Genomic DNA, 25,017 nt, shown 5'->3' with positions numbered 1-25,017 from the left:
GTTTATGAACATACTGCATACTACATACATCCAGTTCTAAACCGAATTATTCTCTTTTTACACATTCTTCATCACGCTCTTTGAAAAAAGTATTTTAACAAAGTTTGTTTTCCCATATAAACAAAGGATTTTTTTTTCTAGTGTTTGTACCTTTGGTATTTTTTCTTTGAGGTTTAAATTACAGCCTGCCTTATGCCTCTGAGAAGCTACATTTTATTCATGTATTTTAGTGAAGATGATAGTGTCTAGACTGAGTGTGGTCATGGCTTTACTTAAACCTTGGCAGGTCTCCTCCGCCAATAGAGAAGTTATTGTGATGATCCAAAGCAAATAAGAAGTTCTATTAGGGTGACACAGCAATAACAGGGTCTTTTTTGAAGCAGTGGGATTTAATCTGGCATCAGGAGACTGGAAATTCATGGCTTCTCCTATTTATCCCGCCCAAGCAGACCTTTGTTGACACAAAGAACACTGCATTTTAAGCAGGGTTTTCCATGAGTTCATTCTGAATGGGTTTTTCTGCACTTCAAAAAGCTTCTCTTCATGGGCCCGGCATGGATTCATTTGCTCGAGTTATTTTCCTTTCTTTTAGGAGAGGGAAGATACACTTAGGGGCCCAGCCTTGCAGGACCTGCCCAGGAAACTGAATGAAGTGAAAAGTTGACAAGCCTTTGCTGCAGCCAGCAAGTGATTCACCGTGTTATGCTGCAGGGATTTGTGACCTTGCTGAGCACGTGGTGCCCTGGAATGCTCCTTTCTGTGTTACCCCAGCCCCAAAGGAAAAGCTGCGCTATAAATTGAGGAGCTGGAATTAGTGAGTTTTGGAACAAAAACAGGAGTCTGTGTTTGGACATTCTACAGAGTACACATGTAACGATCAAATACACAAAAGTTGTAGAGATTAGAAGCGCTAGCTTTATTTAATTTGGCAAATTGTAATGTCTTAGTTGGGGGGGGGACAAGCTAAGATGTTTTCATTAAAAAAAAACAAAAAAACAGCAACAACACATCATTTCCGAAGTACCATGCTTGTACTCTAGCATTATTTGCAAGTACCAATACATCACAACAGTTTACTTAAAACACAAGAGAATTCTGTGGAAACTAAATTTGAGTGGTAAGTCTAAGATAATAAGACTGATTGTAATTCTATAATGGAATTTCTTAATATCGTAGTTCAGTCTGATTTGGTTCTTTTAAGACTAATGCCTTACGTAAATTTAGAAGCAGGAACAGAAAACATTAAAAACAGAATTAGAAAGTACATTCGTTTATATGTTGATCTGTCTGTAATATATCACATAATAAGTGATCTAACTATTACAGTGTAATACATTGCATGTCCCTCAGCATTCAGACTTAACAGCTTTTATAATAGCATTGGAGGTGGCTTTATTACTCCATAACTTATTGAGATTATGGGATATTTTGACCCATCATTTTGTGTAGACCTCAAAGACATTTTTGTACTGTCTTTAAAAATAGAGATATTTAAATCTGAGTAACATTTTTGTTGAGAAGGTATGTTCTGGATTGTATATACCTAGTCCATTTTAATTCCTTCAACAATTGAATGTATAGCACAGTTAAAGAAAGCATTTCTAGTTTGCTACATTTTTTTCGGATTTAAAAATCTGCAATTTTAAAAAAAATTTTAAAAGTTAATTTATTTACTTATTCATGAGAGACACAGAGAGAGAGAGAGAGAGAGAAAGAGAGAGAGAGAGGCAGAGACCATAGGCAGAGGAAGAAGCAGGCTCCATGCAGAGAGCCTGATATGGACTCGATCCCTGGTCTCCAGGATCATGCCCTGGGCAGAAGGCAGGCGCTAAACCGCTAACCACCCAGGCATCCCTCAAAATCTTCAATTCTGGGATCCCTGGGTGGTGCAGTGGTTTAGCACTTGCCTTTGGCCCAGGGTGTGATCCTGGAGACCCGGGATCGAATCCCACGTTGGGCTCCTGGTGCATGGAGCCTGCTTCTCCCTCTGCCTATGTCTCTGCCTCTCTCTCTCTCTCTCTCTCTCTCTATCATAAATAAATAAATAAATAAATTAATTAATTAAAACTTCAATTCTTAGGACAACCGATTGTTTTGTATAGATTATAAAACAACTTAATTTGTCAGTTTTTTTGAACATATCAGATTGTAACAAAATGTCTACCATTTCGAGTTTTCATTTTTGCTTTTACATTGATTTATCCTCAGCCTTACTTTATAGCTAAATTTTGTAAAAAAAAAATATTTGGAGGGGGTTAATTAGTAATAAGTTATTACACTTGGCTGTTAATTTTATTTTTAATTTTTTTTTTTTTACCAATCTTAACTTTTCCTGAGTCAATATTTATGGTTTTGTTTCTTAAAAAAAAAAAAAAAAAAAAAAAAAGCCCGTAAAACAGAAAAACCCCACAATGATAATAATGGTTAACATTTGAGGGCTTTCTAGATCAAGACTCATGAAATCTTACTACTTTTCCACAAATATATATGATATAAAAATCTCAAGCAATAATCTTAATCTCTCTGAATTTCAATTCCTTCATCTGGCAAATATGTATAATACATTTTTGTGAAGATCATATGTGATAATGATTGTGAAAGCTCTTTTTATAGGAAGTGTCACATAAATGTAAGTTATGAATGTTTTTGCAGCTGCTGCTTATATAGAGCAGTGACCAAAAAAAAAAAGTTTGGAATGCTAAGCAAGAAATGTGATGTAGTGTGGTTGCAAAGGCATTAACTATATTCTGACCTCCAATTTGCCACTTACTTCGGGCAAGCCACTTAACCGTTATGATCGTTTCGTCCTCTGTACCATGAAGGGCCTCACTGTGTCAGTGTCTCAAGGACCACCAGCATGTAAATCACTTGGGCTGCTTATTGAACAGGCTGATGGCTGGGTCCCCGCCCAGACCTATCGAAGCAGGGATCTCTGTGTGGCATCCAGTCACCCATAGTTGAGTCACATAGACCTGGCCTTAAACCTGTCCTTGCTCATTTCTAAAATCTATTTTTTACCTTTCCTGCATAAAACAGACACATTATGGGTACCACTTACACAGTGGGTTAAGACTGGTGATTGCCCCCACATTATGTGTTTGTCTCTATTGCAAAGCGAGCAATAGAATGAGGAGAGAAATGTAATAGAAGTTGGAGTTAGGGAGAAAATGGTATTCCCAAGACAAGACTCTTGGCTCTTGAAAAGCTCACTCTAAAGAAGATTGGTATTTTTGCACTAAATAGACTTTACTCTCAAAATATTTGAAATATCCACACTAGTTAACTGTTATCACCCAAGGAAAATTTGTCACCTTTAATTTATGGCTGAAAATGCAACTGACTTATTTTTAAAGGTCCCTTGAGAAATCATGGCATGTCTAAGATGTTTTTTTCAGGTAGGCGTGCAATTTTCTGTTCCAAGGAGAAACTTTTTATCCCCCCAAGAGAAGCAATAGGGCAGCCATATTCTTTTTTGGGCAATTAACCTGATGCAGTTTTGTGTGTGTCTACATGGAGACCTTTATAGAGAAGGACAGATTGATCATTTTAGTTGTTCATGGGCTACGTAAAGAATATTCTGTGCCCGCTGTTCCTTCATTTTCTTCTGGAGGCAGCATGGCATAAAGAGCGTGGGATTAGGATTGATTTGTCCATGGGTTACAAATCCCAGTTCAGCTGACATAAAAACTTTGACCCTGGGCAATATATTTTTACCTTTCACAGCTTCTGTTCACTATTGGGGGGAGAGAATTATTTGTCGCTCCTCAAATGGGGAGGTTATTTTGAGAATAAAGTGAGATACATGAAGTGCTTAGAAATGCTGTCTGGCACTTCTGCGAGAGAGCATGCTCTACCTATTGTTCTGCAGTCATGAAAGTGCCACAGGTGGCAGCAGTTAATCTTTTGAACTGTTTTCCCATCATGGTCATTCCTTGGAGCCACTTAGCTGCTTTTATAGGCCTATATTATCATTTTCCTACTGTCTACCCATAGAAATGGAGCTGAGAGCCTTACATAGGGATTCAGCCCTTCAGTTCATTCATCTACCCAGGCATCCCTTAATTATTCATTCAACCAATGAATATGGAATCCTAAAATCTTGGTGTGGAATGAGACCTACAGGATCATGGTATTTACATCCTCTTCCAAAGCTGGAAGGACACGTGGTCTTTCAGCCTCTGCTCAAACATCATAGACGCACAGAAGGCTTTTGTCCCTATAGAGACCAGTCTGTCCTCAGATATAGATGGACTATTACAGATATTTAGTTCACACTCTGGGATGGAACTGTTTTCTGGGGTACCTCTCACTGGATCTAGTTATTTCCCCTTAGTGCTATAAAGAACACTACGAACTAATTCGGTATAAACCAATTCAGTTCAAATGACCTGTGTTGCCTTTTGTGTGTTGGAATAACAAATACCAAGATGTATAATCCCTACTCATTTACCAGTATGACCCAACTACAGGGTAGGATGGCAGTAAAGTTGATGACAAATGCAGTTATGAAGCGAATATGGCCCTGCCATCCTAAAGTCCACAGTCAATAGGAAAAATTCCATGTGTATATAGGTGATAATTGTAAAAGGCAGGAAGTGACAAAAATACCAAAAAAGGAGTACAGATAAAGCTATCTAAAAATTGAGCAAAAGGAGAAAATCCAATCAGTAGTATAATCAGGAGAACTTTACGTAAATGAGCTTTTTGAGTGTGTTCCAGTGTAGGTGATGGTGGAGGACTGAGGTATTTGTTGGACTGCATTTGCCTCTTTAGATCCTGAATCCCTTTTTAAAATTTATGACTTTTTTCTTGATTACCGAAGTAACACACTCATCAGGAGGGAAAGAAGGAAAGATTAAGAAAATTAAAAAATCAAAATTAGGAAAATTTAGAATTCGAAACCATTTAGAGGAAAACCAAAATACTAAAATGAATACAGTTTCTTTCCAGTTCTTTGTTTTAATGAGTACTTTACAATTGTGATTATATGGTACAGTTTTGTTGCACAATTGAAAAAACTACCCTGTGCTTGTTAATGCCATTAAGTAATCTTTGAAAACATGAGTTTTCTTTTTCTTACTATTTGAAGTATAATTAACATGCAGTGTTCTATTATTTTTAGGTATACAATATAGTGATTCAACTGTTCTATTTATTATTCAGCACTCATCAAGAGAAGTATACCCTTAATCCCCTTTATCTATCTCAACCACCCCTACACCTACTTTCCCTCTGGCAACCACCAGTTTAGTTGGTTCTCTGTAGTTAAGAGTCTGTTTTTTGTTTTGTTTTGTTTTGTGTCTTGGTTTTGTTTCTTGGTCTTCTTTTTTTTCTTTGTTTTGTTTCTTAAGTTCCACGTATGAGTAAAATCATATGGTATTTGCCTTTCTACCTTATTTCATTTAGCATCATACCCTCTAGGTCCATCCATGTTGTCACAAATGGCAAGATTCATTCTTTTTTTTTATGGCTCAGTAATACTTGAGGGTGCGTGTATGTGTGTGTGCGCGTACACATAAACCACATCTCTTTTATCCATTCATCATTCATTCATGGACACTCGAGTAGCTTCCATAATTTGGCTATTGTGAATAATGCTGCAGTAAACATGGGGGTCTATATATGTTTTTCAAATTAGTGTTGTTGCTTTCTTTGGGTAAATACCCAGTATTGGAATTCCTGGATCATATGGGAGTTGTGTTTTTAATTTTTTTGAAGAACCTCCATACTGCCTCCCACAGTGGCTGCCCTAGTGTGCATTCCCACCCACCGAAAGTGGACAAGGGTTCCTTTTCCTCACATCCTCACCAACACTTGTTATTTCTTGTGTGTTTCATTTTAGCCATTCTGACAGATGTGAGGTCATAATATCTCATTGTGGTTTTGATTTGCGTTTCCCTGATGATGAGTGATGTTGAGCATCTTTTCACGTGTGTTTGGGCCATCTGTACGACAACCTGAGTTTTCTCCATGGACTTCAGACATCCCATGATGGATCAGTGGGCATTGAGGTTTTATCTGTCTCTCTTTGCTATGATAAATAACGTTGAGATAAATATATTCTAATGTGAATCTTTACTCTCCTCACTGGGACTTTATGAATCTTGATTACTAGTGTTCTCCATAAAGGGTGCACCAATTTTCATTCTTACACAAAGGAGTGAGACTGTTTTGTTACATTCGTGCCAGTATCTGGACGACTTTTTTTTCCCTCTTAATGGTGCCATCTTGGAACCATTTATGTTATTTTTATTCACAAGCACAGACATTAGCAGGCCTGGAAAAGAAATGGAAGCCTTTCCAGGATTGAGAAACTAAGAATAAACAAAAATAGGAATGCATTTGGTCCCATTTAGGTATCTGTACCACTTTGAAGTACCTTGTTCCCCATAAAAGTGTAATGTATATTTCTCTAGAAACCTGAAGGCATAACTGAACAGTATAACATAGGGATAATGAAATTACCTGTAAAGTGCCTACTGCCTGGATTCTCATCCTGACCCTACTACACAGCAGTGTCAACTTGGGTCATGGATCCAGTGCCCCATGTTTTCATTTCCTTGTCTGTATAATGGGAGGTAGGGCAAAAATGAAAAAGGCTCAAAAGATTAAGTAAGATGATTATATAAGATGCCAGGAATGTACGTGGTAGATACTCTTACAAAATACATAACTTGGTGTTTGTATAGAATTATCATACTGCTGTGTTGAACCCTAAAGTCCCTGGATTAATCCTTATTGTGGTGGATCTTTATTCATTATGTTGTGAGAAGAAGCAGCAGAGCAGAAGGATCAGGACCCATTGTGCTTTGGGGACTCAGTGGGATAGGTTTCCCTTGGACTGGGATCCTGAAAGTCTCTGGAAACAGCTCAGCTCTGAGATCCCTCAATGACTTTAGTCCCTAATGCAGAGGTTCCCATAATTTCTCAGTGTCCTTATTCCTATTTTTTCAGTGCCAAATAAATATGCTTAATTTGTTAAGCAGTGAAGTCAATTTAATAAGTGTACATTGCCTGGGTGGCACTATCGGTTAACTGGCTGACTCTTGATTTCGGCTTGGGTTGTGGTCTCCAGGTTCTGAGATTGAGCCCTGTGTCGGGCTCCATGCTTAGCAGGGGGTCTGCTTGAGGATTCTTTCCCTCTCCTCTGCCCCCTCCCCCTGCGTGTGTGTATGTGCTCTCTCTCTTTCAAATAAATAAATCTTTTTTTTTTAATTTTATTTATTCACGTGAGACACATAGGCAGAGGGAGAGGCAGGCTCCCTGTGGGGATGCAGGACTCGATCCCGACTGTGGGATCATGACCTGAGCCAAGGGCAGATGCTCAACCACTGAGCCACCCAGGTGACCCTCAAATAAATAAATCTTTTTTTTAAAGTGCACAGTTCCCAATAAACTAGCAGCCATTTTGTAAAACAGCAACAACAACAAGAATAAATTGAAAGAAAAAGATCATTTTTATCTAATTCTTAACAGCAACCACTAAGGGCGGTGTGCGCCTTTTGGGCACCGTGCGACTTCTCAAAACCTGGACTCGGATCTAATACTGCCATCCTCATTTCCTGTTCCACAGTGAATTTTAGGCAATATTGGATTTTTATTCTAGCAGACAATAGTGCAAAAATGTCACAGAAAGCAATTTAATGCCATCTAATGTTGAAACTGTGAACTGCTTCAAGCTGGCAGTTTTCACACGGTTTCTGACAGATGTTGAGTGTCACTGATTTTCTCAAACTTAAAATCCCCGGCAGTGCTCTTTTTAAATTAACCGTGGAACCCTAAGGTGCCTTGGGGGTGCAGTTTGGGAACCAGGGCCATACCGTATTTCTGTTTTCTGGTTTTTACTTCGGTTTTGTTTCTGGCTAGTTGCCTCCTCTTGTTCTCCAGTTCCTGTTTTTATTTATTTCTTGGTTCTGGCTGCCTCATTTCCTTCCCCTTTGCACAGGGCCATCCTCTGTCTAGTGTCCCATCAGGCAGCAGGGGTCTGTGTGGTCGCTCCTGGCCCCGCGCGGCCCTAGATACAGCCCTGGAGGTCCTGATCGGTTTGGTCGCTGGCTGAGGTCAGTCATGGGGCTCTAAACCTTAGAGGACTGTTTCAGTTTGCAACCCGGGGGAGCGTCCTTTCCGCTGTAGGCTGCCTAAATGCAGGCCAGTGATGTGGCTTATCATTCAGGGTCCATCTGTGGCACTGTCCCTTGGTGTGGGTGGACATGCCCTCCGCACCAGACCTCCCAGCTCCTCAGGGCCAGTCTTTGCTCTATAGCAACAAAGAACTGCCCAGACCACATCTCGCTGCTGCTGTTCTTGGCCTGTCAACCCAGAAAATGTATTTGAAACAGTTGCTTGTGGTTACTTGTGGGCTCTGGATTACACTGCTTGCTTTTGTGTCCTAGGTTTACTTACTGCTCCATTTCCCGAAACTCCATATTCCTCCTCTATAAAATGAAGATGATAATAGGTCTTAATTCATATGAGAATCAAGTGAGAAAATGTGTGGTGCTTTTACTGCAATGCCTGACATTTCATAAATGTTAGTAAGATTCTTAATAAATGTTAACCAGTACTGATATTTTTTTCCAACAGTAACTATGAAATTTACTTCCAAATATTTCAGATTTTGTTAGGGGTGAAGTAACCACTCATTTTTTTAAATTTAGTGACTGTCTTTTTTGCCACTTTCTGAGAGAAAGCATCAGTCATTAAAAAGAAGCACTTTGCATTCTTGTAACGTTTGGTTTTTATGTTGTAAAATATCTTCATAAACCTGTATAAGCTTTTAAGAGTCTCAAAAGTGTCCTGTTGGCAAATTGAACTCCCATTAAAAAAAATAAACAAAAAAGCCTAGGTGTTATAGAAAAAAAAAAAAAAAGGAATGTCCAACTCTGTTTCAGCTCAGGTCATGATCTCAGGGTTGGGGGATTGAGCTCCCTCTCCGGCTCCCCACTCAGCATAGAGTCTGCTTCTCTCCCTCTCTCTCTCTCTCTCTCTCTCAAATCTTTAAAAAAAAATTCTCATGACATTATACATACATATGTCATAGGTTTGACAGTGCAAATATTATTGTTCCCATTGTAGAGGTGATAAAACGGAGTCTTAAGAGATTATTCATTCATTATTGCTGAAGGTAATTCACTGTTTGCTGGAGTCCACACCCTCACTCAGGATTTGTAGTTTCAGAACTAGTGCCCTATACTTGTTATATTGCCTTTTTTTTTTTTTTAAGGTTATTTATTTGAGTCAGAGAGACAGAGCATGAGCAGGGATGAGAAGGAGTAGCATGTTCCCACTGAGCAGGGAGCCCAATGCAACACGGGGTTTGATCCTAGGACCCTGGGATCACGACCTGAGTCGAAGGCAGACACCTCACTGACCAAGCCATGCAGGTGCCCCTGTTGCTTCTTTATAATATTTCAAAAGTTAAAAATGGAAAAAGAAGGAAGAAAAGAGGGAAAGAAAGAAAGAAAAAGAAAAGGTGATAGTTACTCATGATTTTTGTAAGCAATGAAAATTTGCCATTTTTGCTGTGTCCAGTACATCTCTGGGTGATAGTGGTTTTAATTAGTGCAAAGGAATCACAATAGTTTGAGGGAACATCACCAATGCTTTGATGCTAGAAATAATTTCAGAAGAGAAAATGCTTGGCCTTTGAACTGCATACCAAAAATAGTGTATTCGCACCCCCCCCCCCCACACACACACAAATATATAATATAGAGGGTGCCTGGGTAGGTCATTCAGTTAAGCAGCTGTCTTCAGCTCAGGTCATGACCTCAAGGTCATGGGGTCAAGCCCCACATCGGGCTCCCTGCTCGGTGGGGAGTCATCTTCTCTCTCTGTCCTCCGCCTGCTTGGGCTCTCTCTCAAATGAATAAACGAAATCTTTATAAAAATTTAAGTTCAGTTTCTGATCAACAGAAAAATGCCTCAGAAAAAGAGACCAACTTTGCCGTCTCCCTATCTTTCTTTTTTTCCCAAATGTTCACATGCCTAACCCATTCACCCATGCTAGAGCCATTGCTGCCTAACCGCTTGTTGGGCACAGTGGCATGGAAATACATCATCAGGGTATAATTTTGCACAGAGCAGAGAGAACATGCTATTATGGAACCAAGTCTCCCCTGGACAGCTTGGTGGTAGGCTGTGTTTTGATTTCAGTGTTAAAGTGGAAGTAAAACCCAGGCTCCCTCTCTCGGTCTGTAAGAAGTTTGCTGGTTCCGTGCTTGTTTGATGGTTTTCACATCCAAATGGCAGATGAGGGAGGGAAAAATGGTCTTCTAGCTTCAGGCTTGAAGGCATTGGCTTGAATGTGCTGAATCATGGTAAGATAAAAAACGTAGCTTGATTCTCTGCGTCGCTGCCTAGGAAACTGTGGAAGTCGCAGGTCGGCCAGGCTAACCATTTCCTGGCCTGCTGGTGGCAGGTTTCTTGGGGGACACCCTGTGGTGGTCTTCAGACGAGTGTCATGGACATGGTGGTAGCAGCTTTAGTTTAAGTATCAGCGGCATTTGATGTGAAAGAGCTCGACTGAACATGGTGTGAACAGTTAAGTCTGATGGCAGTCGTGCCTCAATAAAGTGGTTTAAAAAACATTAAAGCTACAAAAAAATATAAGTGATATATACCTAGAAACTCTTGAGAGAAGAAGAAGAGTCTAAAGTCTCCATTCCACTTGTTTTTTGGTTTGGCTGATACTATAAGCAATTGCCATGCAAACTGACTCTCTTGAGATGATGGATCTGTTTTCCATGCTTTGCAACATCTTGCCACAAACTGGATGGTAAAACACCCATTTCTTAACTCACAGTTCCTGCCGATCAGAATTCCAGGCACTCCTCCGTGGGTTCTCTGCTCAGGGTCTCACCAGGCTGAAATGAACGTGTTGGCTGGGCTCTGTTCTGCACGGGAGGCTGGACTAGGGGAGGGTCTACTTCTGAGTAGAGCTCATCTCTCTGTGTCTGTAGAGTGCTCGGCAGCTTCTTCAAAATCAGCAAGGAAGAGAGGGAGTCCCTGCTGCTTCCATTCCAATCTCTGGCCTCTAGATTCTTATTTTTTATTATTTTGTTAAGATCTTATTTAGTTATTCATGAGAGACACACAAAGAGAGGCAGAGATATAGGCAGAGGGAGAAACAGGCTCCCTGCGAGGAGCCCCATGTGGTCCTCGATCCCAGGACACTGGGATCATGACCTGAGCTGAGGCCAGACGCTCAACCACTGAGCCACCCAGGTGTCTCTCTAGATTCTTTTTAAAAGGGCTTACGTGATCAGGTGCAGTTGACCCAGGATAATCTCCTTCGATCAACTTAAAGTCACCTTAATCATGTCTGGAAAATCCCTTCACCTTTGCCATATGATAGAACCTAATCAAAAGAGTGACTCCTATAACCGTGGCCATATTCTTTTGTCAGAAGCAAGTCACAGGCTCTTCTGACACATAAGGAGAGGGCACTGGGGCACCCCTTCGGGAGGGCATCCACCAGAGATGTGCCATGTGTTTTTATAGGATTAGAGTTGGAAGAAAAACTGACTTTTGAAAAGCACCATTTTAGAAGGAATCAGTGTTAGGGACACATCCTTACAGAGTGCATCAATGAACTGAATTTTTCTTTCCCCTCGGTGGCTGAGAAATTACTCCTCACTGGTTCTCTTGCCTCCTGGTGCAGTCCTTCCCTTGTACTTCTTCCTTGCACTCTGTTCCTGCAATGTCACACCTCTAACCTGACAGTTGCCTTTGTCCGCCCACCTCGAGGATGGCTGGGAGTCTTACACCCTGACCACTTCCTTTGCGCAGCGGCGCAGAAACACATAATCACAGTGTAATTGTGACCTTGCTGCTAAACCAGCAGCTCCATTGGGGTCAGGTTGCAATCTGAGTGTCTGCCGAAAGGCCTGGTGGGGTGGTTTGGGGGTGGGGGTGGGGGTTGGACCTTAGGCTTGTTTAGATCACACTATTAAAATAGAAATGAAAATTTATTTTCTCCTTTTTGGTCTGTAGGAGACATGCTGGTTTCATTCATGCTGGGTGGTTTTAATGTTCTAATAGCGGTATTATATAAACAGTCTTAGAGACGTGTGCAGAGTCGCTGCCTGTGTTTGTTTATATTTTGTGGGGGGAAAAAGGATTTAAGGCAGCTTAAAAAGATGCATACAGTTCAGAGGACAGAGCTGAACCTAAAATAAGCAAGAAGGAGAAATAGGGACGAATCAGTGTCAGAAAGTGACGTGGAGTCGGGTAAGGACGAACTTTCTAGCAGTTAATGCAGACGTAAACACAAAAGCTTCAGGATTTGGTGGTGGTAAGGGAAAATCGGGAGAAATGGTGCATCTGAATAATGAGCCCAAAGAGACATTCCTCCTGTGGGTCATTATATGAGATGGACACGTTGGCCATGGTGTGATGTGCCGGACAATTTATGGTGTTCATGTGGAGTGCCATGGCCCATAGGCCATTTCTTATAATATTTGTCCACGAAGGCTGGTGGCCTACTGCCAAAGTGCAATTCAGTGAAAGCCTTGCTGTGGGGTGCTTGACTTTCTAAAATACCGGTTGACTCAGTTTGGAATGAAATGTAGCACAGTACGTCTTAGTCTCTTCAACACTTAACTGCCCAGCACCCAAAAGTTTAAGAAATCTTTAAAATTTTGCTTTCCATCCCTTGGATTATGTTTTGAAGTGAGTTTGGTTTATCTTCCAACTGTAAAGTCATTACACTCTTGAAAATGAACACATAGCCCTACATGGTCTAGATTTTTTTCCCAGCAGCCATTAAGAATCTTTAATCTTAGCTTATGTGGTAGACTGAGTGACATAGTTCACCATGCATATTATTTCATAGCCCTTTTAAAGTCTTTTTTTCAGATTATATTTCTCCATAATATGACACTTTTTTTTCTCTAGTTAAATATATATTGGTTGAAGTCGGTGGATTTTTTTTTGTGTGTGTGTATGTGTGTGCATTGTGGGCGAGGATGGTAATTAACATTCTCTAGAGAAACCTGCGGAGCTTCAAGAGACATCTGCCTCCTTTGGAAACTGCTCCAACTCAGTTTCAAAGAAAGGAAAGGGAGAACCCATGGCCAAGGCAAGGATCTCTGGATAACAATGAAGGATGTCTTGTAGCACAAGGGACTAAGGACTGTGTATTATATTTATTTATTAACCACTAATTTATTCCTTTTTAATTTTTTATTCATTTATTCATGAGACACACACACACACACACACACACACACACACACACAGAGGCAGGGATACAGGCAGAGAAGCAGGTTCCATGCAGGGAGCCCAATGCGGGACTCGATCCTGGGACTCCAGAATCACACCCTGTGCCGAAGGCAGGCGCCAAACCTCTGAGCCACCCAGGGATCCCTAATTTATCTCTGATTATCAAAGCAAACCCCTTCTAGTGTGGATGTTTTATAACATATGGAAATGTTTGAGTAAGAACACAAAACTCCTGAATTGGACCACCACCATTTTGACATATTTCTATCCTGTGTTTTTTTCCTATGGCAGCATTAGCTTTGTGACTCAGAGTGAGGGCCTCTGCCCCACCATTTGTTAGCTGAATTGCTCAAAGAGGTTTCTCGAGCTCTCTCAACCTCAATTTTCTCCTTTGTAAAGCACACAGTGGGAGTGCTATTCTCAGAAGAAGGAAACCATCTCACAAACAAGATTGTTCTTGAAGCTCAGTAGAAGCACAGTTGTTAAAGACACTCTATATGTAATGATAAAACAGTTGAAAAGTTAGGGAGATACCTGCATAAGAAAATAAAGGAAAAAGTGATTAGAATGGCTAATTCTAAAAGGCTAGAACTAGAACTTTGTAAGTTCTTGGGTGTGGCGATGGAAAAGGCTAGAGCTTTGTAAGTTATTGGGTGTGGCGCTTGCTTTCTCCTGGGAAGAGGCAACTTGTGAGATGATGGCATTTTCTGTGGGCAGGAACAAGAGGAAAAAGCAACAGGGAACTTCTTTTAGTCCTTTATCTCCTCCAAAGATAAAGGACTTAATACTCGTCAAGTTTGGACACGTCTCATTAAGACAATCTAGTAACAGCCTGCCTTCCCCGGGGAGGAGTATAGCAGGCGCCCAGCTGAACGTCAGAGCCACTCCTTCCACTTGTAGCATCTTACCTTTCCTCTCTGTCCTGCAAGATAGTCACACTGACCTTCCTAGTCAGTAATTCATGTGGGTCCACACTGCCTAAGAAGGAAAGCTGAAATCCCTTACCCTAACATATTCATCCTTCCAGAATCACATTGCAGCCTCTTCTGGAGACTCAGGCCCCATAATTTCCCTTTCCTTGCTGTGTTCCATCCAAAATGGGCTATTGATCCTTGGGCAGATCATGCTGTTATCTGCTGTTCCAGTCTGCTGATTCCATGGGCTTGTAATAGCTAAAGCTAAAAGTGGATGTACTTGCTTAAAATATATTAACAAAAACCTTTCATCACTACTTTTGCAAAAACTTGGACTTAAAGACTTACAGAATCAAGTGTGTGTGGGGGTGTGTGTGTGTGTGTGTGTGATGACAAGTTGGTGCTGACTTTCTTAGGATGGACTTTTCTGATTTGGCTCTAGGACTGACGTGGAATAGTGGTAAAGGCTACTTGTACAAGCTTATGCTTAATGTAGTGGCTGCTCTGTATTTTCCATATACCATGGTCTACCTTTGAGTCAGGTAGTTTACCTCATTACTTCCATACAGATAGATAAAAAGACAGGTAGCACCTGTTGTATGCTAGATGAATTCCTGGGTCTGGGAATATAATGGTATACCTGGACTTGAACACAGACTTCAGTGTGAGCGGTGGCTTGACAAGTTCATTGACATCAACTTGAGGTTCCTCATCTGGGAAACAGGAAAATGGATCCTACTTCCCACACCGTGTTGAAGGGTAAAGGCAAGCTGTCTGCTGTGAAGGCCTCATCCAGTGCTTGTTAACTCCTTTGCCTCGTTTCTGTGCCAGAACTCCTGGAGGCTGAAAATCTGATGATGCCAAGTTTGACCAGTTGCTCAGTCCGGTTTCACTTGTCGAGGCAACCCCCAGGAGGGTGCTAATCCTAGAGCCCTGTGCATTGAAAGCAGCCCTCTCTCATGGGGAGGGTGAAGAAGGATGGAATATCCAGGTGCATTTAGGATGGAATCTCCAGCCCTTTCCTCTGGACGGTGGCTGCATAATGAAAACAACTGTGATGTTGAGACACTGTCCTCATGAGAGACATTACGGCTGTATGGCAATAGTTGGTTCACATTTGGACGATTCCAGTTCCTGTAGTTGATGAAAACCTGAGCATCTAAGCATTAGCTCCATTATTAAGACTTCAGGGCTCTCTGAATGAGAAATATCTGAAAACAGTTTCATTGTGAAAGGAGAAGCTCATTTAATTTTGCCTCTTCTATCTTTGCTTTTAGAAATAAAAACAAAGGAGAACTCTGCTAGCAGCAAAAAAAAAGCCTTCGACCTCTATTAATTCCCCCCCCCCCCTTTTTTTGGTAACCTATCGTTAAAAGACAAGAGTTTTCCTTTTTCAGGGTTTTATATTCTTTCTCTGGGGTTAGGATCAGACATTTGCATCTGTGAGGAAGTCAAGAATCGCCTTGGAAGGAGGGAGCTTCTTGGCAATGTCCCAGCTTCCAAGCTGCTGGTTCTGGGATGGGGACTTGTACTCACCTTCAGGAGGAGAGGAGCACAGGGGAGCAGCCCAGCCTTGTGGGTGGCCAAGAGCAGGCTGTGTTTGGAAAGAAGTTGAGTTTTTCCTTCCACCGTCTTTTAAGTATTTAAAACCCGTGACTTAACAATTTCATTTCTGCCTTGCTTCTGTGCTTTCCTCTCTTCCTTCCATAGTCCACAGGGACCCTGTTGCTTTTCATCCGTCCATCTACATCTCCCACTCTGGGCTTTCTTAGGCCTTCGAGGTTTTCCTTAGACTGATAGAGTGTCTGGTTAACCTGACTACCCAATGAGTCTCTCTGTGACAGACTAGAATGTTCTATTCAATGCAGTTGCTTAAAACGTATTTATCCACTTAGGTTATTTATTATTCTGCTTTATAGTTCCCTCTGGGTTTATTTCAAAGATATTATGTAACAAAGCATTAATTTATCTAGGAGGATTCTAACTCAAAGCTTTAATAATTTAAATTAATCTATTAAAGGATTTTAATAGTAAAGTGTAATAGTAAAAATAGCTTTCGCTCTGAAATTATTTAATGCCTTAAAATATTTTAAAATAATAATAAAAAGATTTAAAAATAGCTTAATAAGTATTTCTTAAATATTTAAATGGTAGATATTTTAAATAAGTAGTACTTTAATTCCTAGTTTAAATGGGAAATGTTCTTAAAATACGCTTAGGGAGGAAAAAATGGGAAAAAAAAAAAAACACAGATCTGTTATTTCCCTAAAAAGAAATCAGGGACTATTGATGGGAGGCTGAATTACTCAAATAGAAAAGAGTTTAGTCTTTATCTACTGTAATATAACTTCCTTAAAAATCCGTTTTAGCTTTTCCTGAAATCAGAAAAGTGGTGTGTGTGTGTGTATTTTAAGGATGATTCTTTTTTTTCTCGTATGAAAATTTTAAAACAATTACACAGATACACAGAAATAGGAAATCTCAGATATTCTTTGAATAGCAAGCCATTCTGTTTTCTGTAGGTCCTGTTCTGCTCTAATCTCTGAATTATTATAACATTGTAAGATAAATTCGGAAATACTGAAAAAGAAATAAAATAGTCATCTACAGTCCCATCATGCAGACAATCATGTTCTCTATCTGAGAAGGACTTTGTTGTCCTGGCATGTGAATGACAGGAGAGAATAAAGAAGAGATCAAGATATTTCCTGCAAATGCTTACAGATGTTACCTTACAAGAACCCTGATTTAGAAGAGTCTAAGGTCAACCAGATTATTCTCCCTTTATGGATAATCTATTTATTTTGTTGGCCTTAGTGGTTGTGTGAGTCTTTCTTTATCTTTATGCTCCTTTCTCTGTACTCTCTTCCAACTGAGAGCCTTTTCCATTGGAAGCCTGGACCTTCACCCCTCACCTTTTTTCAGTGTGAAGGGAGTTAGAACCGTCAGTGCCTTGATGCCTGCCAGGTCTCCAGTGAATCATTCTGGGTGGTTCTCCACCCATGTCTGTTACTCTTAGTTTCTCTATACCCCTCCCTGGATAGTTCTGTGATGTTACTCCCTGGATAGTGTATTATCAAGAACATTTGTTGTCTGTGACATCATTGCCACCAAATTCTTAAATGATATCATAATCTCTTAGATTATAAGAGTTATTAGATTAGTATTCTCCTTTTCTCTCCTTTGTGAAAGGGATATGTTCAGTGCATTTTTAATATTTTCAAACACATATTAGCTGTTGTGACTAGGTACCTGTATTGTAGTAACAGACACTGTATAGATATTTATAGAAGTTTTACTACTTTTCTTGAATTAAAAAAATTATAAAAATCTAAATCTATTTTGCATCAGTGAAAGATTTCGTCATATCATGATTTTTAGAAACTCCCTTTATTCTTGAGTTGGCCTTAAAGTGATTCCAATACCACTACAGAAACTTTGATCTTACTTATATAATTGATATATCATATCTGTTATGTTTTTTATTTGCTGAATATATTTATACATTATACATAGAAAAGCATTATAATTTGAAAACTGTTGTCCTAGAAGAAAACTTTTTTTTAGAAGAAAACTTTTTAAAGTACTTGATAATAGGTTAACAACTCTAAAGGCTATAAAAGTCAAATCCAAGAAAAATATTTAAATATGAAAAAAAAATTTTACCACAGAATGATTGGAATTTGTGCTTTTATTAGATAATATTTTTGAGGTGACCATTTTAGTGTGTACAAGGTTGGTATTAGAAAAAGAGAAGATAAGCTTGCATCTCTACTACAGGCTAAAATTATGGAGATGATTTTTTTTTTGTTTTTTAGAGAGAGGGAGAGAATCCTAAGCAGTGATTAAACCCTTAATCACCCCAGAGAGCAGATGCTGACTACCTCCAGAAGGCTGACTCTGGAGAGGAGAGAAGGGAAGTGTTCACCCCAGACCACCACAGGCTCCTGGGCCATCCACGCCAAATAGCTGCATTATTTGTGTTATTGGTGCTGATTATATATTTCCTTTACAATGGAGGGAATCAACATTATAATAATTCAGAGATTAAAGCAGAACAGGACTCATACAGAGAATAGAAGAATGACTTGCTCTTCAAAGAATATTTGAGATTTCTGATTTACATGCATCTCTTTAATTGTTCTAAAATTTTCATATCAAAAAAGGGAAAGGCTTATCCTTACACACACACACACACCACTTTTCTGATTTCAGGGAAAAGCTAAAATGGACTTTTAAGACAGTTATACTACAGTGGGTAAAGGCTAAACTTTTTTTTCTATTCTGAATAATTCAGTCTCCCATCAGTGGCCCCTTGCTTATTTGTTTTTGGGAAATAACCAATAACAGACTAATGGGGTTTTCCCATTTTTTCCTCTCATGTTTTAAGAATATTTTCCACACAAATACCTTTTGTTTGTTTTGGTTTTCAGAGCACTTTTAGAGACATCTGAATCATAAGGAATAACACAGAGTAAATGAGAAGAATGGGAATTCATAATTTATAGAGTAATCAAATTTTATCAGTGGAAATGGCCCAATGTGTCTTAATAGACGTACCTCTCCAGACACTTCCCTTTCAGGGGTGTGGAAAATGAGGCCCAGTAAGTTCCGGTGATCTACATTCTCAGTTAGATTCAGATATAGATCCATCTATCCCAGGACTTTTCCCTGAATGACTCTATACTTTGATATACATGTACTTATCTGATGTGCAGAAAGAATCCCAAGTAGAAATTCGGGGCCTTTAGGATTGCATCTTGATTTATTTGTGTTTTCGAATGTGTCTGTTTTTTGGGTTTTTGTTGTTGTTTTTTAATGGTTGGTCTGGCTATTACAGTATACATGTGTGACTTAACATGGTGTGCTGATGTTCCAAATACCTAATATGCTTCATAAAACTCAGGAGGAGGATTTCTACTTTATGAGACCGTATTTCTCTTCCTTTTGTTTTTCTTCCTTCTTCTGTTCCAAGATTCCTTCTTTTGCCATTTCCATTCTGTTTGAAAATTGTTGTTCAGCCATTCTTTAAGGGTAGGTCTGCTAGCAACAAATTCTTTTCCTTTTCCTGCATCTGAAGATGTCTCTATTTTCTCTTCATTCCAGAGGATAGTTCTGCTGGATACGGAATTTGAAGATGATTTTTTTTTCTAGGAGTTGGAAAATGTGTGGCTTTTCCTGGCCTCCATAGTTTTAGATGGGAAATTTACTGTAATGTGAATTGGTGTTGCCTTACTGATAATATGTCACTTATCTCCGGATATTGTCAACAATTTTTTGTTTTGTTTTGTTTTTTCAGTTCTCAAAATTTAGTGATGAAATGTCTTGGTGTATTTCTTTGGGTTTATTCTCTCTTAGTTTCATGCAGTTTGGAAAGTTTAAACCATTGGTTCTTCTTCTTCTTCTTTTTTTTTTAAGATTTTATTTATTCATGAAAGACACAAGAGAGAGAAAGGCAGAGTGAGAAGCAGGCTCCAGGCAGGGAGTCTGACGTGGGACTCAATCCTGAGACTGTGGATCACGCCCTGAGCCAGGGGCAGGTGCTCAACCACTGAGCCACCCAGGCATCCTCATTGATTCTTCTAATAGTCTTTTATTTATTTATTTATTTTTAATTTTTATTTATTTAGGATAGTCACAGAGAGAGAGAGAGAGAGAGAGAGAGAGGCAGAGACACAGGCAGAGGGAGAAGCAGGCTCCATGCACCGGGAGCCCGATGTGGGATTCGATCCCAGGTATCCAGGATTGCGCCCTGGGCCAAAGGCAGGCGCCAAACTGCTGCGCCACCCAGGGATCCCTCTAATAGTCTTTTAAACTCTCTTTGTTCTGTCCTTCTGGGACTCATGATATAGAAGAATGTTGCGTCTTATTGTCCCAGTTCCTGCCATTGGTTTTATTTGGTTTAGTCTATTTTCTCTCTGTTGTTCAAATTCAGCAGAGTCTATTGATTATCAGGCTCATTGATATCTGTTCTCTGTCATCTCTACCATTGAACCCACTAAGTTTATTCTTGTTATCACATATTTATAATTTCAATTCAGTCCTTTCTTATAACTTCTAGTTCTTTGCTGTGATGTTTCTATTTTTAGAGTTGTTCTAAAGAATTTGTAGCTGTATATCGAAGCATTTTTTGATGACTTTGACATCAAATGCCAAATCCTTTGACAAGGATGCCAATAATTCTAACATCTGATTCATCTCTGTTGGTATCCATTGATTCTTTTCTCAATCATGTAGTGATTTTCCTAGTTTTTGGTATGATGTGTGATTTTTTTTTCATTGTATATGGACATTTTGGCCATATTGTCCATGGAGCTTCTGATTCATCCCCTCGCCAGGGCCACTGGTTAGCTTGGTGGCCTTGGGACTGTTCAATCCTTGCTGGGCTGCCTTCTGTTGCTAGGTTGGGACTGTGGAAAACCTGGACTTGGTTGGCTTTCTCCTGTTAGGTGGGAGGTTGCAAGACCATTCAATCTTAGGGTCTCTAACCAGTTCACTTTCCTTTTCCTGCATTTCAGAGGTGTTTTTTTATTGTTGTTGTTGTTAGTTTTTTTTTTTTTTTTTTTTAACTATTGCCTCTTAGGGTTTTCCTCCCAGGGTTTGTGTTTATACTTAGCTGGAAACCACAGGGAGAAAATTGTGTATGCCACCTTGTCTGGACCAGAAGTCTTACTAGGGGACATTGTGGGGTTGGGAGGAACCCCTTAAGACTACTTGTAATAGAAAAAAATGAATTTGGTCAGTGGCTTCATTTCTGCCAAAGTACTTTATTTCTTTACATTTCTGCCTCTCGTGGTTCCCTGTAAATGAAACAACACAATCTATCCTCCCCCCACCCCCCTCCACTTCTGTAATCATGCTGCCATCATAGGCTTCTGTGAATGGAAGTTCTCATACTTTTGAGAGTGTGGAAGAACAGTTAAATCGAAGCCTCAGTTTCATTTGGCCACTCTTTGTGGTGGGAAAGTGAGTCAGCAGATGCTCTATCCTTAGGCCACCACTTCTTCCTCTACCTTCCTCCTAATCGCCTCTTGTTGACCTCACCACGCTTAACTTCTCAAGCCTGGGAAAATGGGCTTTTAAAGACAATTCCTTGAATCTTGTACATCAAACTCAAGAAGGGAAAGAAACTTTAAGTGTAAATGCCATCTGGCTTTGTTTATTCCTCACCACTCCTCTAATTCAGAAACAGTTGAGCGGATGTAGGCTTTTCCTCTGAAGAGCAATTTGTAAGAACAGATTGAAGAAAGGATTTGTTTAACAATTTTTATGAATGATAACTAATTACCTTAGTCACTAGTTGTTCTATAAGTGAAGATGCCCCAGCCCTTGGCACATATAAGCAAAAGTCTAAAACATACAAAAAAAAGTTGCTGATGGACATTTTGGATAAGGGTTCACATAACCAAATATTCCTTTTACTTTTAAGAGAAATGACAAGTTTAGGGGTATTTAAAAAGGTAGGAAATATAACTGCTATAATTTGAATGTGCCCTTCTCAAAGTGATGTGTTGAAATCCACCCCACCTCAAGGTGATGGTATTAGGAGGTGTGGGGTCTTTGGGAGGTGCTTGGGCCATAAGGATGGAGCTTCCATCCATGGGTGAGATTAGTGCCCTTATAAAAGAGACCCCACTGAGCTCTCTAGTCTCTCTTACCATATGAGAATACAATTGAGAAGTTGGCAATCTGCATCCTGGAAAAAGGTTCTCACCAAAACTTAATCATGCTGGCACCCTGATCTTAAATTTGCAGCCTCCAAAACCATGAGAAATAATTTTTTGTTGTTTATAACCTACCTAGCTTGTGGTATTTTGTCACAGTAGCACAAATGGACTAAGACCTAACTATATACATACACAAATAGAATTCTCAAGTTCTAGACATAATGCAAAGATTTAGAAGTGAATGATACTTATTTGGTTATTAAAAATGTAATTTTATACTAATGATCTCAACAGGGTCAGGGAGGCATGAAACAGTATGTGAGAACTGTAACATCAAAATTGGAAAATTTTGATACTTCGACAAATCTTTATGTAAATAGAAAATGCTATTTCGAGATAGGAAAGTGTTTTCAGCACAGAATACAGTCACAGTTTTGTAGGACATTAGAGGAAGACTTTATCTTAAATTATTTTAGGTATGAGATTTTTTTACTGTTCTCAGCTTTCATTTTAGTTCTATAGTAGTAAGAAAAGTGTCCCACCAAGGATATCCATACCCTTCTTCACAGAATCTGTAAACATGTCCCCCTTGCATGGCAAAAGGGATTTTGCAGTTGTGATTAAGTTAAGGACCTTAAAAGGAAGCAATCATGCTAGATTGTTTGTTGGTTTGGATATGGAGAAAGGGTCTATGAGCCAAGGAACACAGGCGGCCTCTGAAAGGTGGAAGAGTCAAGGAAACCGTTTCTCCCCTAGAGCCCCAGAAAGATAGCCAGCCCTGCCAACCATTTGATTTTAGCCCATCTCAGACTTCTGACCTCTAGACCTATAATATAATAAATTTGTGTTATTTTGCACCGCTGAGTTTGCAGTAATTTGTCATGGCAGCAATAGAAAAATTATTAGAAATACTGGGTTACTTTTAAGGATGTTGCTGTTCATTTTCTATAAATTTCTGTATAAAAGCATTATCTAGACCGCTGATTTTGTCCCCCTGAGGACATTTGACAGTGTCTGAAGATTTTTTATTTTCATGACTGGGGAATACTACTGGCACCTAGTGGGTAGAGTCCAGAGATGCTGCTAAACATCTTACAATGGAAAGACCACCTCCACACTCCCCTGCCCCCCTGCCCAGGAAAGCATTATCCATCCAAAATATCATTAGCTCAGGTTGAGAAATCCTGAATTAGGTTGATTTACCTACTCAAAGCAGGCTGCACCATGCAGTTTGCTCTAAATTAACTGCCAAGTCTAGACCTGCACTGTCCAATAGGGTGTCTGTTAAGGCATGTGATTATTTAAATTCATTGAAATCAAATTTTAAATAGCTTCTCTGTCATATTTGTCATATTTCAAGCGCTCACTAGTCACACTGCCTCATGGCTGCCATATTGGATAGCTCTGATGTAGAACTTATCTATCACAGAAAGTTCTGTTGGGTGCCAGGGTCTTCTAGACCCTTGCTACCCAAGGAATTATATGTGGACAAATAAAATTAACAATATCTGGGAGGTGTTAGAAATGCAGACTCCCAGACCTATTAAATTAGAATCTGTATTTTAATAAGATTCTCAGGTGATTTCATATGCATGTGTAAGTTTGAAAAGTGCCCTGCTACATGACTTTCTCTTGCTTCCTTGTTTCATCTCTCTTCTCCTTCTATGTTCCTCCCTCTGCTGCTTCTCTTTTGAGACTTCTTTCCAACCTCTGTTTCTAAGCTCTTTAAGCTCTTTAAGCCAGAACTATGTCTTATTTCATCTCTGCATTCCAACTGCAAAGACACTTAACACATCGTCCTGCACAAAATAGCTGCTTGGTATTATTGTTTCTGGCTTGAATTTTGTTGAACTAATTTCCAAACAGTGTAGGTTGTTTTCCTTTCAACCCGAAGAATGGCTATTTTCATCTTTTACTTTATAATTTAATTTGGGCATTTCCTAGAGTTTCAACTATGAAAAAATATAGCCTTTTCAAACCACTGAAAATTTCATTGTGAATTGAAGGTTGCTAGTGATTTCATGATGTGAAGAAGAGAATGCATATGTATGTATGTATCCCATATTCAGATTTTTCTCTGTAATGAAATGTAGCAAACCTTTTCATTCTTTTTTTCCTCTTTTTTTTTTTTAAAGATGTTATTTATTCATGAGAGACACAGGCAGAGGGAGAAGCAGGCTTCTCGCAGGGAGCCTGATCTGATGTGGGACTCGATCCTGGACCCTGGGATCATGCCCTGAGCCAAAGGCAAATGCTCAGCCACTGAGCTACTCAGGTGTCTGGTTTTCCTTTTTTTTTTTTTTTTCCGTTTTAAGAGAGAGTGTGCATGAAGGGGTTGGGAAGAAAGAGAAGAGGGAGAGAGAATCTCAAGCAGGCACCACACTCAGTGCAAAGCCAGACACAGGGCTTGATCTCAACACTCTGAGATCATCACCTAGGTCAAAATCAAGAGCCAGATGCCCAACGAACTGAGCTGCCCAGGTACCCCCCAGCCTTCTCCATTCTTAATATTAATTGCAAACATCTCCAGAATCATCATTTGTTGTGATGGAATAATTTGTGTTGCATTAAAAAAAATTGCCTAATGTTTGTCTGAGTCACCTGAGGGTTATCAGGTTTTTTGGTATAAATCAAAATCTGTTACTTTCTATGACAGTTGAGACTACAAGGAATTGTTCTTTCTTTGCACTAATGCGATGAAAACATTCGTAGGTTGTTTTGGAGTTAAGGTCACATACACCACATGGAAGACCTGATATTTTGAGTATTGTAGCTTATAGCATAAATAAGAATTCTATAGAAAAGGAGAAAATTAAACTTTGAGTTTAATTAGCCTTAGACTATTCAGGCTGTAAGTGATCTTCCTTTTGCAAATAAGGAAACGGAGACTCAGAGAAGTTAAGAGTAAGACGAAGGAGGGGCTTTGGCTTGTATTTTATGGAAAGGGCAACACTGAAGACCTCTCTTGGAGACTTCATTATCTTTATCTCATAAGTGTGCGGTGATCCTTGAGTGCCTCATAACTCTTAAAACCTCTTAAATCCAGCTATTTTCATTTTTTTTATTTTCATTTTAAATGTAATATTCTTTTTATAGCTTTATACTGCCTCTCTTGTGGACTCTTTCTGTCTGTGGCGGGGTGGGATGAGGGAAGCAAGGAGTAAATAGGTGGAGAGGTGGAAGCCCTTACTACAATACTAGTATTGAAGTTA

At 39.6% G+C, this 25,017-nt stretch overlaps 1 protein-coding gene and 1 long non-coding RNA gene across 8 annotated transcripts in view; one reads left to right on the top strand and one right to left on the bottom strand.

Moving 5' to 3' along the window:
• The window catches only part of LPAR1 (lysophosphatidic acid receptor 1), a 131,611-nt gene that overhangs the window by 86,366 nt on the left and 20,228 nt on the right, over positions 1 to 25,017 (top strand). The window lies entirely within an intron of this gene.
• LOC144322649 (uncharacterized) lies at positions 13,186 to 17,213 on the bottom strand. Of its 2 annotated transcripts, none has more exons than XR_013388308.1 (3): positions 17,054 to 17,213; positions 14,230 to 15,173; positions 13,186 to 13,758 (listed from the first exon to the last, which is right to left on the bottom strand). It is a non-coding gene; the product is annotated as an uncharacterized LOC144322649 (long non-coding RNA). The 2 variants fall into 2 exon arrangements; XR_013388309.1 differs by lacking the exon at positions 13,186 to 13,758 and adding an exon at positions 15,675 to 15,732 and having other exon boundaries at positions 13,765 to 15,173.

This window comes from Canis aureus, chromosome 10 (genome assembly GCF_053574225.1).
Source record: "Canis aureus isolate CA01 chromosome 10, VMU_Caureus_v.1.0, whole genome shotgun sequence".
NCBI classification, from domain to species: Eukaryota; Metazoa; Chordata; class Mammalia; order Carnivora; family Canidae; genus Canis; species Canis aureus.
This window is presented reverse-complemented; position numbering and strand designations above follow the sequence as displayed.